Raw genomic sequence first — 12,805 nt, forward strand, 5'->3', positions numbered from 1 at the left:
TAAGATGTCATAATAGACAATTCTTTAAAAATTCAGTCAGAAGAAATCACTGGGGAGAAACCAGTGAAATACTTTCTGGTTTTTATTTTTACTTATTTTATTTTTTATTTTTTAATTTTTTTAAAAGATTTTATTTATTCATTTGACAGGCAGAGATCACAAGTAGGCAGAGAAGCAGGCAGAGAGAGAGAGGGAGGTGAAAGCAGGCTCCCTTGCTGAGCGGAGAGCCCGATGCAGGGCTTGATCCCAGGACCCTGGGGCCATGACCTGAGCCGAAGGCAGAGGCTTAAGCCACTGAGCCACCCAGGTGCCCTTTTACTTATTTATTTTTAAGATCTTTTTTTTTTTTTTTTTTTTAAATTTGAGAGGGTGAGTGAACAGCTGGGGGGTGGCGTGGAGAGCAGAGAGGCAGAAGCAGATGCAGCTGCTGGCAGGGAGCCAACATGGGGCTCCATTCCAGGACCCCAGGATCACAACTGGACCTGAAGGCAGATGCTTAACCCACTGAGCCACCCAGGCTCCCCTAGTTTCTGGTTTTTAAAAAATGTTGTGGCCTGTTAAAAACAAGTATCAAAGTTGTCTTTAAGATTGTTAGGTTGAGGGGGCGCCTGGGTGGCTCAGTGGGTCAAGCCTCTGCCTTCGGCTCAGGTCATGATCTCAGGGTTCTGGGATCGAGCCCCACATCGGGCTCTCTGCTCAGCGGGGAGCCTGCTCCGCCCCCAACCCAGCCTCTCTGAAAATAAATAAATAAAATCTAAAAAAAAAAAAAAAAAAGATTGTTAGGTTGGCTTCTCCTGCGATGAGTAGCTGGTGTCAGCAGACTGATGAGCAGTGAGAGACATGCTGTGCCTTCGAAGGGCAGTGGTGGATAATGACTGTTTCATTTCGATAAGCCAGTTGGTGATACTGAGTAAGAGTAGTGCCCTGGGTGAATAGGAGTTAATCCTGGCTGCCTGGCAGAAGTGGATTTGTTATATAATTTATGGCACCCAGAAGCCCTTTAGGGAGGTCTTTATTGTCTTATTACCAAGACAGTATCCATCTAGGCCTGAAGATTAATTCTCGTTGCCCTCATCGAGTTCCGCCAGAGCGGTTCTCATAACTGGAAGGGTGGCAACTTGCTGTTACATGGCTGCACTTGGTTTTTGCTTTGACACAAAGGTATGTTAATCAAGAATGGGTATTAGAAATCTAGAAATGTTTCAGTTTTGATTTATTAATATTTAGAGCTCTTTTTTTTTCTTGTTAAACTGATTGAACTTTTGAAAAATGAGTCATATTCGAGGTTTCAAACATTTCCTCTTTGACTAGGCTCAGAAAACGTTTTATTAACGTTTCTGTCTTGTGAATTGCTGCTGCAATTCATTTGTGTCAGTCCTGCCACAGCTGAAACAAATGCAGGGGTGTCAGGTTGGCTTTCCATCATCTGACTCAAGTGGGCTCCTTAACTCAGTACTGTTAAACAAGCCTGTACTACTTTTTATGACTCACTGAGAAATCACGTGGTGGTGTGATCCCCGTCCTCAGCGACCAGCCCTTAAACTTGTAATTTTCAATGTATTGTGTTAAAACAAATTTCTAATTCTGGCTATTTTTCTTTTCAATTCTAGACCTAAAATTGGAAGCTCTATTTTTATAAAACACTCTCCTAGAAAAGTCGCCAGTGTTGCTACCCAAATATCATAACTGGGCCCGGGGGCAGGGAGAGCAAAAGCTAGCTGTTTCACATGGTTAAGCAGAATGTGTGGGTCTGCCTGCCAGCCGGCGGAGGTGGAAGCTGCCCTTTGCTTTCTTGGCAAGTGCATGTGGCTTTGAAGGCCCTGCCTAGGACTTTAGTTCTTGCCCTTTTCTTACTGTCATATAAAACATAGTCCAATGTCCCCCTGCAGCTCCAACAAGTTGCAGGGCCCTGGTCCATGTCTCATACTATCTTTGATGAGGTATGTGCTTCAGCCCTCAGTTAAAAGCGACTCTGTCATCGACTAAATTTTAGAAAATATAACAGTGGAATAGAAATACGATACTGGCTGTGAGTCCTTTGGGTTCAATATGCAGTAGTCAGAAAAAACTGCTGGGTTTTGCCCTTGTATCTCCAAACACCTTAAATGTGTGATTGACTGAGGTAGAGGAGAGGCAGTTTGGATCAGCACTAGAAGGCGTTTCATTGAAGTTCACCTGATCGGCAAACCCTTGGAGCTTCCTAGAGTGCTGTGTGGCCACGGCTTGCATGAACTCTCTGGACTTTGTCCCTTGCTAAGAGGAGAGGCTGGAGTGATACCGGCATGTCTGTGAATTTTTTCCAAGGGACTGGGGTGCACATCAGAAAGAGGCACGACAGGATGAACATGATCCCATTTCACCTTTAACTTTGGCTCTTGTCAGGTTTGAGGTGAAAATTAGCTTGTGGCATGCAGAGAGATGGAGTGGTGTATGCTGGCTGAGAGGCCGTATTTGTATGACATTTTCTGAGAACCGATGAGGTAGGGAGTAAATGGAACAAGGAGACGATTCCTACTTTCCCTTCTCTCTGAAGGGAGAGGAGTCCTGGGAGGAGAGGAGTCCAGGGGAAGTTGGAGCTTAGGAAGCCGCTCTGGAGAGGTGAAGTTAATTAAGTTCTACATCCTTAGGGCTCAACACCCTTTACTGTTGAGTATTTGGTGACATCATCATTAGAATTGGTATAAATGGCTATCGGTTATTGAATACTAACTCGTGCTAGAGACAGCACTAAGTAGGTTGGACTTAGCATTTATTCAGTCATGAGTGAATACATTTCAGGGGCGCAGACTAGTGCCTTGCATATAAGTACTCAATAAATAACAGTGATTATTATTCACTCAACATTTATGTATCCAACACTTGCTTATGTGAGGTAGCTGGATGCACAGGACCAAGGGGCAAATAAGATAAAATCCCAGCTTCTGTGGCACTTTCCTTCTAGGAGTGGGAGCAGACAGTAAGGAAGCTAACAAGAATTCCAGAAAGTGAAATGTGCTGGGAAGAAATGAAATAGTTTAGGTTTAGGTTTGTAGGCTGGGGGCGGGGGGCGGCTCAGCCTCTAACTTAGACCCATGTGATGTGAAGGGGCCATTTATTCTTCACTGTGACCCTTTGATTTTCCCAGTTTTCAGGTGAGGAAACTGAGGCACAGGTGATGAAGTATGCGCAGGGGAGCACATACAGCCAAGCTATCCACACGCAGTCATCTGCGTGCTGAGCCCATCCTGCCCTGCTCAGGAGAGGTGAGACGATCCTGGGGCAGCTGCAGGAGCTGCCGTGTCTTCAGCTGGGTTCGGAGCGAGGGGAATGAATGTGGTTGCAGTGTAGGTAAAACCCTGATGCATTTCAGAAGAGTTAAGATATAATATCCTAGATCCCAAGCATTGAATGCAGAATTTGAGTGTATGAGTGTGTGCACGTATGCACAGTTTATTCTGGGTCCAAAGCTATCCTTAGATTTTCAGAGATATTGATGACCCAAAGTGCTTATGGTGCTGCTGCTTAACTTTAGGATTTTCTCATAATCGGTTTTATGAAAATAGGGCCTAGCTGTTAGGGCAGAGTTTTGTTTTGTTTTTTTAAAGATTTAATTTATTTATTGGAGAGAGCGAGACAGAGAGAGGACTGGAGCAGGGAGAAGCAGGCTACGTGCTGAGCTGGGAGCCCGATGTGGTACTCAGTCCTAGAACCCCGGGATCATGACCCGAGCTGAAGGCAGACATCCAACCATCTGAGCCACCCAGGCGCCCTAGGGCGGAGTTTTGATAGACAGCATTGGAATGGCCCTTTGATGGCAGCAGTTTTGGCAGGTCAGTATGGGCGGGAAGTGGGCAGGAATAGGGCTGGAATCCTCAGATGTCTGTCTTTGCCAAGCCTCTGGGACCGTGTTGCCAGCCATCAGGCATAGAGCTCTATTTTGATTTAATTATCTGCCTATCTTTACACGTGTTAATGAGCCCTTTGGCCTCATGCCATATGAGTGCCTGTTGGTGAAATACATAACTGCTTGAAATAAAAAAAAATAAAGCCCAAACCTTGAGGCCTCAGGTTTCACCCTGCAGGGAATATATTTCCAATAAAGGCACACAACACAAGCATTTCCTGTTACAGTTTTTAAAACCTGAGTACTTTCTAAATAGGCTCTTCAGTGCTTGAAACCAGAGAGAAATTGTTTCAGCAGTAGCAATTGAAACCAAGAGGGTAGCCAAATTCTGGTCAGGTCTGGCCTTTCAGTTTCATAGGATGTGGTTTAGATCAAATACCTGTTTCAGCTGGAAGATTGATCATGTTGTTATTGCACAGAGAAAGACTTCCAGGAGTCTTGCTTTACAGCTTTTCACGTGGTGTCTGAGTGCTGGGAAGAGGTTCCTCCTTAGGAACGTGAAGATGACAGAACGTGCGAACACAACAGAAGAAAGTAGCTGTAAGGGCCCTGTGGCCTGTCTGAAGGAGCCGAAGGTTGTAAAAATTGCAGTTGGAAAGGTTCTTACTCTCGTTAGTCATATCAGCTTTTAAACGGCATCCTGGTGGTCTGCCCAGTACAATGGTATGTTACAGTGTACTTGAGTTTGGGATTATTGGTCCTTGTGTTCAGCTAAGAAGTGAAATTGTGGCTTAGTAAATTGGTCCTGGATGATGAATCAGAGCCTAGGCATCATTTGTTTGCTCTATGAGTAGAAGAGATCCAAGTGACTTAGCAGTGTGTTAGTAGGGATTCTATCTTTTGTGGCTGAAAACCTGACATCCGGTTTATGCAAAAGAGGAATTCATTGACACCCATAACTGGAGTTCAGGCTTTGGTCTGACTTTAGGTAGTACAGTTGGATTCTGGGTGCAGATAATACCTTCAGAATTCATTTTATCTTTGTCTCTTGGCAGTGATTTCATTCTTGGGTTCTACATACATTTGACATGAGACCTATATGATAAAAAGGGGCCATTGAATCATCACAGTGACTCTTCGATAGGCATTACTATTTTCTTTGGCGGGATAACTATAGCAGCGCTAGCTTCCTTTACTTTCAGTGCTAAGATTTACTCTTGTCTGCTGAGGTCACCCTGTGTGTCCCTAACCCAGTCACTGAAGCCAAGGGCATGTGAGACTCAGGTGGGCCGAGTTGCGAAGTCCATTTTGAGCCCCGCCCAACTATGTGGCCAGGAGTTCCGGTTCTGCCTGTTCGATGGGCCAGATCCTTCTACCCCTGATGCTAAATTATGAGGCCTTAAGATGGGTGATGGTAGCAGCAGTGGCTGCTTCTGCTACTACTACTGCTTTTTGATGGGGGTGGGGACAGGTTGATTTTCTTTTGAAAGAATAATTGGGAAATTTAAATATAATTAAAAGGTGTCCTATGACTAATCTTTTTCTCCCCCTACCCTTTTTATGTAACGACACCAACTTGGAATCCTTGAAGCCAGAATCATTGGCTCTTGTCAGCCTTTGTGATGTGATTTACAGTGAAGCCAGTGATCTATTTTTACCTGTTTCTCTTTAGGTGGTTTGGTATTTTCCCTTAAACACAATGTCTTAATGTGCTTTTGGCAAGAAGTTGAATTAGTTGGCAAATATCACAAGATGATGTTGGGAGAAATATACACTCCTAGTACATTGTACAAGTTGATCTTCTTTGGAATTCAGATTGGATTATATATATATATATATATATATACACACATACATACATACATATACACACACACACACACACACACACACACACAGAATTTTTTTGCCTATTCTTTGATCTGTTGGTTTCACTAGAGGGTTTTATTCTCAAGTAAGAATTATAAGTGTGCTGAGTTTTAAGTGCATGCTGTTTTATCAGAGTAATGTTTATAATAGGGAACTACTGGAAGCAGCTAAATGTCCAACAATAAGGGACTAAATTGACCAGATTGAGTATGGTACCTCCATTCAGTGGAAGATGTATCTGAATATTAAATATGTTTCTTTTTTTTTTTTTTTTTTAAAGATTTTATTTATTTATTTGACTGAGGGAGCACAAGCCTGGTGAGTGGCAGGCAGAGGGAGAGGGAGAAGCAGGCTCCCTGCTAAGCAGGGAGCCTGATCCCAGGACCCTGAGATCATGACCTGAGCTGGAGGCAGACTCTTAACTGACTGAGCCATCCAGGTGCCCCAGAATTGCTGTTCTTTAGAAGAATTTTATGAGAGGAAAAGCTTTATATTTAAAAAAAATGTTCAGTGGAAAAGATTGCAAAGTAGATTGTACAGTATGACCCCACTTTTGTTTGAAAGTTCCAAACACATGTGGACATGCATGTATTTTACATGTGCAGTCCATATGTGCTCATATAAAAGACTAAGAGGGATATACTGAAATATTAATTGTAAGAGGTGGGATACTGGGGGCCTTTTTATGCTTTTCTGTGTTTTCTAAACTTTACAGAGTAACTATGTAATACTTTTGAATTTGGCAGCAGGAGAGAAAGACTTAGTGGCCTTACTTCTCTGATCAGTTTACTGATGTGGTTGAAACAGATATTCTTTTATTATACAGCTCTTTTCTCCCTCTTCCCGTCTACTGTGCATTAGCAGTTAGTTTCCATCATGGGCCTCTAGGAAAAACCTGATTAATGTGGCCTTAATGGATTTGGATTTCTTTTCTTTTCTTTCTTTCTTTTTTTTTTTTTTTTTTTTTTTAAGAATTAGCAAACATTTAAGAGATTGATTAGTTACCACATGGTGAACCTGAGGCCTTCTTAGAGGAAGTATGGCTCTAGAAACCACATCCATACATTTGTGGTAATTCTGGTGCCCCTTTAAGACATTTGGATGCAGCCATTTATCGTCTTTGTATTGGGTTCCTTCCTCATCTCTCTACTCATTTCAGTTTCCTTTCTTGCCTTTCTTTTACTAAGGGGCAAAAACCCAAAGCTTATCCCCAGTTAAACTATTTTCCAGTCACTTTGTGACTCCTGAGTTCTGAATTGCTCAGAAGGAGATTGAAAAGTGAACAGTTGATGTGGTAATTGGGTGTTTGAGGACTAATCCTCTGCAGTCAGGTAAGCCTCTAGGGGGCTGGTACCCATCTGCCAACTGGAAGCCAGCAATCAGTGCCTCATCCGTGGTTTACCTTTAGCAGGGCCTAAGGCGGCTGTTTCTTAAGAAAGAAGACAAGCAGTAAGCATAAAAGCAGAGATGAAGAATGCAGCAGGCTTGCCCTTTTTATTCTGCTACCACGGAGCACAGATCCAGGACAGCGCTCGGCTCCTAAGCCTCCTAAGGAAGGAACTTGAAAAAGCTCAAGCAGAAACAAAAAGAATAGTCAACCTAGCAGTCCGGTGCCCCTTAATGATGCCTGCTTTGCACATAAATGGGTAGCCTGACCTGTCCTGGTCAGTAGTGACAGCAGAAAAAAAAAAAAAAAAAAGATTCCAAGTGTGGGTCAGTAAAATGATACGGCCCTTTTTTGGTTTTTTTGAGTCATGTGGGATTAAACATGGCTCATTCCTGGAGCTCAGAGACCAAAAATGCCTCATTATTTGGTATTTGGAAACTATAAAGTACATGCGTGTGTTGGCTTGGTTGGATTTGGCAAGTAGTATTGGTTCTAGCCAGCCCACATCAGCCCCGTCCTCCAACTGGATATATGCTCTTGCTCCAGTCTGTTTGAAGTGTACAAGGTGAGAAACAGTAAGAACACTTTAAAAAGAAAAGAAAATTACTCTGTGGAAAGCAGGCTGGTCTTAGCCACGTGACCTAAGATTATTTTACAGAAATAAAACCAGTTGATTTATTTTCTTAAAAAAAAAAAGTTATTCTCAAAAAAAAAGTTATCCCCTACCCCAACCCCCCACTGCCCCTGCATCCCTCTTTTCTTTTCTCTTGTGCTTTTGAGATTTGTTGATGTAGAAAGTCATGCGTTCCTACCCAACCCGAACTGGAACTGCTGCCTGAGCTTGCTGCTGTAGTACATTTTAGGACAAAAAGTCTTTTAAAAGCATGAAAATAGCAGCAGACGGGTCTCGTTTGCTTTGGCAGAGGGAACGGCTTTCCCTCCCAAGCAGCTCTGGGTAAGAGACCTAATCTCCAAAGGTGATCTTGTGTAAGTCCCAAGTTCCAAGTGACAGCAGGCGACTCTGCATTTCGAGTACTCCCTCATTCTTACCTCTTTGTTACTTCTGTAACTTTACTTTCTAGGAAGTAGTTTACAAACGGCCACCACCCATTCCCTATCTTTTTCTCAGGCCATTCAGCATTTCTAGTTGCCAGGTGGGCTCAGGGGGCTCTTGTGGTCTTGCTTGGAGACTTTCAGATGGGGTGGCCTCTGTCAGGACGGGACGGACGGCACATTAACCCCTGGCAGCTGGAGAAAAGCCATCTGACGAATTCATGTGCTCATGTTCTCTGGCCTTTGGGTGTCTGGCATATATAGTAAGAAATAAAAACATGCACCCGGCTAGCTCTACAGACTGTTCAGATGAAAGTTGGAAAGTGGTTTCTTACTGCCTTTCTGCAGAAACACCAGTATTTGCCAGTGGTTTTTTGATTCTGAGTAGACACTAGATGGGAGCAAAATGGGCTGGGTGAATGAGATGGGGTCCCTTCTCTCCAGGAAGTCTCCAAGTAGATCGCAAATGCCTTGCTGACACTGATGCTTGGTGCCAGTGTTGGCCTCCTGTTTTTACAGGCTCCCCATCAGCGGCCATGGCACATTCCTGAGCAGGCTTCCTGACCTGACCAGTGGCAGCAGCGAGCCAGCTCGCTCTGGTCTGTTTTCCATATGCCAGGGCCTCTTGCTGACCCTGCAGAGATCAAACTAGGATGATTAAGGAGAGGCAGGCCTGCAAAAACAGTGTAACCTTTGACACCTTGTTCAGACTAGAGTAGCCCCTGCTTTCTCTCTCCTCCTTTTGGACTTCTGGTCTCATTTTCTCTCGGGTCTGATAGGCTTGGGCAAGACGTATGAGAGCCGTTCCGTGAGCAGGCAACGTGCCAGTCCTTAGAAGGCTTGCACATTTAGGACTTTAGCCTTGTTCGATGCAAAAAAGTGAAGGGAGTCCCAGAACATTAAAGTCGGAAGGACTAGACCCCTCACTTTAATGTTGGGGTCACACAGACTCGAGGTTAAGGAGAGGTTAAGTGACTTGTTCAAGGGCCCACACTGCATAGAGGTGCCAGACCAGGACCAAACCTGGGAGTTGATTCTGTATCTCTGGCATGATTAAGTGTTCCTGGTGTACCTTTTCATCTTGGGCCATTGTCATCTCTTAGGAGAAGTGTGTCTTTGGGACATGTCATAGCAGAGAATAGTAGTGAGGCTAGCGAGGAAGAATGGGGGAGTTAGAATCAAATGGCCTGGATGTTAATCCAGAACTTTTCCTTTGTAGACTGGCTGTGGGACTTCAGGCCAAATTCCTTAACCTCTCTTCAGTTCTCCTCTCTGTAAAAAGTTTACATAATATCTGCCTCATACCATTGGTTGCAGTGGGTTAAGTGTGACAGTTAACGTGACTGTCCCCCCCCCCCCCCCCGTACATAGGTGTAATCTAAAAGATACTGCTCGTACTGAATGTTTTAAATCAGCTTCCCGCAGGACCAACCAGATTGGCTCTTTGACTCTTTCCTTTCCATTTGGTGTTTCCAGTCATTTAAAGACCAAACAAAAGGCACTTCTCTGAAACTTTCCCACAGGGCAGACTTTGGAGTCTGACAGGCTGGTTTTATCTCCTAGTCAGCCTGCTTCATAGTTAAGAAAATTTGGTTTCCTCATCTGCGAAAGGTCTGACAGGCTAGGTGGTTGTGAGGTCGAAAGCGACGATGCATGGGAAGCAAGCCGCCCCATGTTCCGGACGTATCACTTCCCCTCCGGCAGCCCCTCCACCTTTCTTTCCATGACACCAGTTCACCCGCCTCTCCTTTTCCTGTCTCCAGTCACCTGGGTCCTTGTGTGGTGTAGCCCTTCGTGGTCCTTCTCTTCCATAACCTGTCTCAGCAGTAGACAGTAAGCCCAGGAAGACCCAGGGACTTGTCTGCGTCTCGCTTCATGGAACCGCCCACGAGATAGATCAGCTCCAGATCCTTCTTTGGAGCCAGAGCATCCACAGGGACCACGGCCTCTGGGATTGCCCCAGGCCCGGCCGTGCCAGCTCCAGGCCTGGGTCCAGGCAGGCAGCCAAGCCCATCCCCAAGAGTAGCAGCCAGGGTTGGCACAGCACGGTGCGGGGTGGTGGGGGGCTGGGGCTGATGTGCAGAGAGGGTGGGGGACAGAAGCATTTGGAGCCGAGATTGAAGGAGAAAAGCTGGAGGCTGATCCTGATCCAGCATAAACTGAGCAGAGTTACTGTCATCGATCTTTCGGGTAAACCCCAGAACTCTCTAAATGTGCCTAGACCTAGGTTTCCCGGGGTGTGTGTATGTGTGTTTTCTTTATTCTTCTTCCTTTCCTTTCTCCCTGCCCCTGACTCCATTGAACTCTTCTATGCCCCTAAGCAGGAGAGCAGAGTCCTTGTGAGGACAGGGAGACAAGGAGCTGCCTTGCGTACTTGGGGAGTCCTGCAACCAGTGCTGCCCCCACCCCCCAAGAGCTGCCCTGGCCAATGGAAAGAGCACTGATCTAGGAGCACAGAGGCTTGATTCTGTCACCGACTTGGCGGTAACAGCAGCAGCTATGATAAAGGTTAACACTTAGTGAGTCCTTTCTGTGGGCAGAGCATCTCACGTGGATTATCTCATTTACGTTATCTTGAGGTCCACCCGCCCTGTTTTAAAGTGAAGGCTGACAGTCACATGTTGGTGGCATCACCATGATTCTCATCCAGGTTTGTCTGCTCCAAGAGATCCTCCTCTTAATCACTCTGACCCTGTTTTCTCCCTTCCTGAATAGCTCCTTGGCCTTGCTGTTCTTTTCTATTGCACGGAGCATTTGGGTATAGTGGTTGTAATGTACTACTAAAAAATACAGAGTGGTATTCCTTAATAATGGTGCTCTGTTGCTGGTAAAATTTGGCTTTTGGGGCGCCCAGGTGGTGCCGAGGCTGTCTGCTTCAGAGAGGCAGCTGAGATGACCAGCTGGAAAGGCAGTTCCGTTAAAGTGGTATACATGATTTTCTTTTCTTTTTTTTTTTTTTTAAAGATTTTATTTATTTATTTGATAGAGATCACAAGTAGGCAGAGAGGCAGGCAGAGAGAGAGGGGGAAGCAGGCTCCCTACTGAGCAGAGAGCCCGATGTGGGGCTCTATCACAGGACCCTGGGATGATGGCCTGAGCCAAAGGCAGAGGCTTTAACCCACTGAGCCACCGAGGCGCCCTAGAAATTCTTTTTCAAATCTACAAGAGCTAGGACCACGTAGAAAAGGGAAAGGAGTTTGGGACTACTAGCTGGAAGCTTGCCCCAGGTTAGGGACGGGGGTAACTACTGGGTTCAAGGTGTCCCTAGAACAAAGCAAATACCCAGCTTGATTTTACTCAGTATTAATGATAAGGAAGTCTTACCCTATGGAGAACCCGAGCTTGCGTGCTTTTGGGCAGTGGTGCATTTGAGCAAGGTCAGTGTTGTAGTTTAAGAGCTTGGCTGGTAATAATAATGACTGATGGCTGTCCTCCATTGTTGGTGGGGGCCAGGAGGCATTGTGTGGCAAGTACCCTTTATCTGCATTTCCTGATGGAATCTTTAAAAAAAAAAAAAAAAAAGATTTTGTTTTAGAGAGACTGTGAGAAAGGGAACACAAGCAGTGGGGGTGGGAGAGGGAGAACAGGCTTCCCACGAAGCAGGGAGCCCGTGGGTCTTGGTTCCAGGACCTGAGCTGAAGGCAGATGCTTAAGGACTGGGCCACCCAGGTGCCCCTACTGACGGAATCCTTTCAACAGCTCTGTGAGGCAGATAGCATTTTGTGGGTTGAGCAGATACAGGTTTTGATCAGGGTCAGCCATAATCACTGGCAGAGTTGAGCTTTGATTTCCAAGCTGCAGCTTTTAACCATGCCGATTGACCGAAACAGCACTGCTTTAGGGCATCTTTGGTGAGGCTGAGTCCAAGGGCATCATCACTGCCTGAATCTCGGTGGCAGGGCTCTCTGGGAGAGGGCAGTGGGTAGGACGCTCTTCCTGAACACCGGGCATGGACAGTGCGTTCTCTTTCCAGTAGCGGGTGGTAAAACTTGCTCTTCCAGGATCACTGTCGTGACTTCAGAGCTCAGGACCCATGTGTTGGTGGGCTTTCCCTCAGTTCTCTGATGGGAGGTATACTCGGCAGTCTAGCCTAGTGCTAAAGGTGTGTGTCTCAAGACAGACATTGTGTGATGTTGGATGAGTTACTTTGTGCCTCAGTTTCCCTGTCTTTAAATGGGGTTGTGGTGAGGATATATGAGTTTGAAGTCCATAAAATGCTTATAAGCGTAGTGCCAGACATGATATCAAGTATTCAATAATTGATAACTGCCATTATTAGCTGTTAGCCATCAGCTATCAAGCCCAGGGAGACTTTCAGCTTTAAAACACTTGAAGTGCTGTCAGCCTGGGGCACTGGGCTTGTGTGAGACTGAGCCTGGCACAGCTGTTTTCCTGGGGAAAGAGGTAGGCGCAGAAGGGAGGCCATTGAATAATCAGGAGGCTGTAGTCCCCACCAGGTCTGAAAATGTTTTCTTCTGGCTTGAGATCATCACTTCCCTCAAACACTCACCCAGCGTGGGGGCCTTTCACAGATAGGGACCAGAATGGAAGAAAGAGATCTGACCTTCTGGTACTTGCTGATTGATCATCTGTTCAAATTGATTTTCCCCTCCTTTTTCTCATCTGCTGGGCATGTTAAAAGCCTTCAGGTTCTGCTGTGTCAGGTCATCAGA

General features: G+C 45.5%; 1 protein-coding gene across 5 annotated transcripts in view; it reads left to right on the forward strand.

The window, feature by feature from the left end:
* The window catches only part of DCUN1D3 (defective in cullin neddylation 1 domain containing 3), a 34,987-nt gene that overhangs the window by 16,813 nt on the left and 5,369 nt on the right, over nucleotides 1-12,805 (forward strand). The window contains exon 1 of one of the 5 annotated variants that reach the window (XM_059155755.1): nucleotides 2,957-3,242. The exons of the other annotated variants lie outside the window; for them this stretch is intronic. The gene's annotated coding sequence lies outside the window, so the exon portion shown is untranslated. Of the gene's footprint in view, nucleotides 1-2,956; nucleotides 3,243-12,805 lie in introns of those variants that run through there. 5 annotated transcript variants of the gene reach the window in all.

Source organism: Mustela lutreola, chromosome 17, assembly GCF_030435805.1.
Source record: "Mustela lutreola isolate mMusLut2 chromosome 17, mMusLut2.pri, whole genome shotgun sequence".
Classification (NCBI taxonomy): domain Eukaryota; kingdom Metazoa; phylum Chordata; class Mammalia; order Carnivora; family Mustelidae; genus Mustela; species Mustela lutreola.